The sequence below is a fragment of the Gossypium raimondii genome, chromosome 2 (assembly GCF_025698545.1).
Source record: "Gossypium raimondii isolate GPD5lz chromosome 2, ASM2569854v1, whole genome shotgun sequence".
Lineage (NCBI taxonomy): Eukaryota > Viridiplantae > Streptophyta > Magnoliopsida > Malvales > Malvaceae > Gossypium > Gossypium raimondii.
Genome location: NC_068566.1, coordinates 14,306,358 through 14,311,223, shown reverse-complemented (window position 1 = coordinate 14,311,223; position 4,866 = coordinate 14,306,358). Strand labels below are relative to the sequence as shown.

General features: G+C 32.4%; 1 pseudogene; it reads left to right on the top strand.

The window, feature by feature from the left end:
• The first annotated feature begins 689 nt into the window (after nucleotides 1–689).
• On the top strand, nucleotides 690–1,895 carry LOC105786687 (polygalacturonase-like; annotated as a pseudogene).
• The last annotated feature ends 2,971 nt before the right edge of the window (nucleotides 1,896–4,866 follow it).

Below are 4,866 nucleotides of genomic sequence, written 5' to 3'. Positions count from 1 at the left end.
GTTCGATTTCCCATTTTTGGGAGCTCTCGGGCATATTTAGTTTGCCTATTTTTTCTTGAGATTTTCGTATTTATTGGGTGCTTGAGGTGTGTCCATTGTAACGGCAGTGAGGGCATGACAAATCTCTACACTTCAAGGTCTAACCTTCTCAGCCCTAATGCCTAAACTCCAACATATGATAGAGTTTTCAACTTGATTCAAACAGAGCATTATTTTCTTTGTAATTCATTTTTTATTTACATCTTATTTTGTACATTTATTCGGGATTTGATCCTCACTTGTAATTTTTTTTCGTTGAATGGATATTATTTAAAAAAAAAATCTTACCATTGAATTGAAATAAAATAAAAGCGTATTTGCATTTTATGTTTATTCTTTAAAAAATGAAAAAGAAAGATACTTAGTGGCATTATAACTACACTTGTAGACCATTGCTGATACATGAAATAATTATATGAAATTGCAATGAGGCTTTCTATTCAAGTAATTTACCCAACAGAGTTGGTGCCCCTTGGCTTGTGACACCAACTCAGTCAAGGCAGGCTTTGTTTGTTTCATTGAAAATGGTTTCCGAAAAATATTTTCTACATTTTCTTGCGTTTGTTTCATGGAAATAAATTTGGTCAATGGAAAATAACTTACAAGTGAACGGAAAACAAGTCATTTTTTTGTCTAAAATGACTTAAAAAATTGTGATTCCTAAAGGGATATATTTTTTAAGTACAGCTACCTTAGATGGTCTTTCCAAGGCTCCTATTGAGATTCAAGTTAAAGGCACTGTGAAGGCTCTGGCAGACCCTGGTGCTTTCAAGCAGCCTAAATGGATTGCCTTCAATAGAATCGATAATTTCAAATTGTCTAGCGGAGGAGTTTTCGATAGCCAGGGAACCACTGCTTATAAAAGGGAAGGTTGCGAAAAACATGATTATTGTGATTAACTTCCTATTGTAAGTTATTTTCTTATTGAGAAGTTATGACTTTTGTTTTTATAAATAGAAGTAAGTAATAATTATTTTTTTGTTTCATTCTGAAATTAAATAGAACCTAAGGTTTGATTTCTTAACCAACATAATGATACAAGATATAACTACCAAAGACAGCAAGCAATTCCATGTTAATGTTCTAGGATGCAAAAACATTACTTTCGAATATTTCACTTTATCTGCACCTAGAGAAAGCTGAAACAGAGATGGGATTCACATCGGGAGATCAGATGGGGTTAATGTTCTTAACATGGAGATAAAAACTGGTGATGATTGTATTTCAATTTGGGATGGATCCAAAAATTTGGTTATCAATGGAGTATCTTGTGGACCAGGACATGGTATCAGTATTGGCAATCTCGGATTGTTTAAAAATGAAGAACCCGTTGATGGAGTTACAGTAAAAAACTACACCATGACTAATACTTCCAATGGTGGTAGAATCAAAAGTTGGACAGGTGCTGAACCTGACACCTGTTCGAACATTCACTTTGAGGATATTATTATGACCAATATTAGTTCTCCTATTATAATTGATCAGAAATATTGCCCATGCAACAAATGCAAAATAAATGTATGTACATATTTATCAAAATCATAAGAGAGTAAAAAGAGTTAATCGGTCATTGAATCATTATTTTGTTGATGCAAGAAGAATCAAAAGTTAAACTAAGCAACATTAGTTTCAAAAACATTCGCGACAGTTCTGCGCTTCCAGAAGCTGCCAAGATTATTTGCAGCGTTACTTTGCCGTCTAAAAATGTGGAACTTGCAGACATTGAAATTACGCACAGTGGACCGACTGGACCTACAGTATCACAATTGTCGAATGTGAAGCCTAAAGTTAGTGGCAAACAAAATCCAGCTGCATGTTCCGCCCCTATCCCAACAAAACCTACCCTAGCCACTTAATCAATAGCATAGGTATAAATTTTTTTGATGAGGTTGTAATTGCTATAATATTTATTTTGCATGTTTTGTTTTACATTCTATGTTATTAAGAATATTTTTCTTAAACTTAATTATTTTTAAAAATACACTTCAACAAAAAATATTGCAATGTGATAACATTTTATGCATTTAGGCTTACGATATAATTATTTTAAAATACTACTTGAACCGGATACTATTTAGTTATTTTGTTTTATATTTATCTATTATTTTTATTTATAAAATTGGCATAATAAAATTTTAATAATCAATATTTATACATTGTATCAATTTAGTTTTGATTCTAAAATAACCTTTTAACTTTTACACATTGTATAATTTGATTTTGTTTTTATAGTTTAGTTTTTTTATGACTCTTTCACCTTAAAAGCTAAAAAGTAAATTTATCAATTAAATTTGATCCAAAATATATTAAAATTAAAAATCTAAAAATTTGACATAATAATTTTATCTTTTCTTATTATTTTAAATTTAACCTTGAATGTTACAAACAAAAGAAAAAGCGTAAAAATATAAAATTGCACTATATAAATGTTAGGGAGTTGAATTTTTAGAATCAAGATTAAATTTACACAATGTATAAATGATGAGAGCTAAAATTACTATTATGTCAATATTAAAAGTTGTCAAAGTTTTATAAAATGTTTGGCGATGGAATCCATCAAACTGGTTGAATAAAAAATCGATTGTTTAACTTGTTCAACCACTTGTTTAATTATTGACACTGAATGTAATCATCACTTGAAAAATTATATAAAATTTTTAAATTTTAAATGATAATACCTTAAATTCAAAGACCAAAAGGAATTTAATTGTCAAATTCAAGTGACAAAGTGGATAAAAAAAACACCTAACAGCCAAAACTTTAAATGATAACATGATTCTCCAAGCACTTTTTGGAACAAGGTTACTAGCAGTTATTGGAGGTTCTTATGCTTATGTTATCCCACTAGCCTATATAATAAATGACCTGTCATTGCAGCGAATTAGTGACTCCTACTTTGGCTTATGTACTAAGCCGTGGCATTGGCTGGCAGGTATGACAGTTTAACATAACTATCAATCAAACAAGCCCTTCTTGAGGAAAAACTGGGAACAAGTTACCCAAAAACCATTGTATAACAATCCTCCCTAGATTAAACTCAAACATTATGAAACTCCAACTTAAGGCCTCGTTGGCCTTACAATAAGGACCAATCCCTCATTGGCAATCCATTGAATGAATGCATTTATACATATATATATGTTTGCCAGGTGGTTGATTTTTGTAATAATTTTGCAAGGGATTGGGATAATGCTTGATGGACTATTTGGAACGGTCACCAGTTCTACAGTTTTCGTGTAAGATATGCTTTCAGACCAGCTATTGGTGCAGGCTGCTAGTGTTGTATTATTCTCCCATGGTGATATCATAGTTATGTTTCAAGGAAAACGTTAGACTCCTAGGATTAACCCGAGTCAGAAGTCGTCGAGTTAATTAGATAATGGTTGGCTTCATGATGTTTTTCATTATATTTGGTATATGTCAAACATTAATACGCTCGATCTTTTTATATATATATTTAAACAATCATACTTATATTCATATATGAATATATGTTGAAAAGAAATAAATATTCAAGTAATATAAATGGTTAAATTACTTTTTGAGATCTGAACTTGAAAAATTTTCTCATACTGTGGAACCTTAAACCTTAAATTTGACAATTGATTCTACTTTGGGGCTTGGATTTTTTTATCTAAATTAAACCCTAAATTTTGCAGTTGTTCTCACAGTGGGGTTTGAATTTTTTTTGTTCAAGTTAGTCCTCCAAAACCCTGAGTTCAGGCCTCAATGTGGGAACAATTGTCAAGTTCAAGGACTAACTTGGACAAAAAAATTTCATGTAACCCCTCAAACCTGGCCTAGACGTTATGACCGAATCTGGCGATACCATATTGAAGTGTTTTTTGAAAACATAGCTTCAATAGAAAAAACAACCCGTTCTATATTAATTCTCATCTATTGAAAACTCAAGTTGTCTTTATTAGTTTGTTGATCATATTAGTTTGTTACTATATTTAAAACATTGTTTGATACGAAAGCTTTTATAGTATTTTACGAAAACGTGGTCTCTACAAAAGCATACATCTTTTGAAAATCCGCATCCTACTACTATCAGTAAGATTTTAAATAATGGAAATCCCAAATTAAAAGTTAATAATTTAATGAGGCCTTATTACAATCAAATACCCAAATCAAATTATTATCAGTAAAAATCCAGTATAGAAGCAGGTGCAGTTGTGTGGCCACCTCCGAGTCTCTCGCAGCACCGATCCCTAAGCCTGGGAATTACCTGTAAAATAAATAGAAGGGTGAGTTTACGAAAACTCAGTGTGTAACCCCATATAAGGAAAATGGCCAAACAGGCCCTAGGCAAGTACAGTCTGGGCTAAGTCTAATTCAATAATAGTTCAGAACAGTTGGGCCTTAGCCCATTAAAGTATCAGTAACAGTTCAGACATGCAATCAAAAATCCTACCCAACTAGCCTCTACAATCCTCTCAATCCAGCCTAACACTCTATGTGGGGAAAATATCACCCAACCATCCCTACACTCCAAAACTAGCACCGATTGCGGCACTAAACAGTATATGTACAGAGCTGCCGGTACAGTACACTTCCTCCAATACTAATCCCATTCCCATGCAACATATAATACATGTATGCAACATATATATATCGTGGCATGTTTATATACAGTCATACATAACATAGAACATATAGTCATTTTATAACATAGGGGCATAACAATTATTTTATATCAGTTTGGGAGTCTAGTTCTACATACCGACCCATCAGTAGGTCCACAGTCATCTCAGACGATCCGTGCAACCTTAACAGTCAAACAGTGAAATTGGGCCTAAGGCCCATAATGCGGGCCCATGTTGG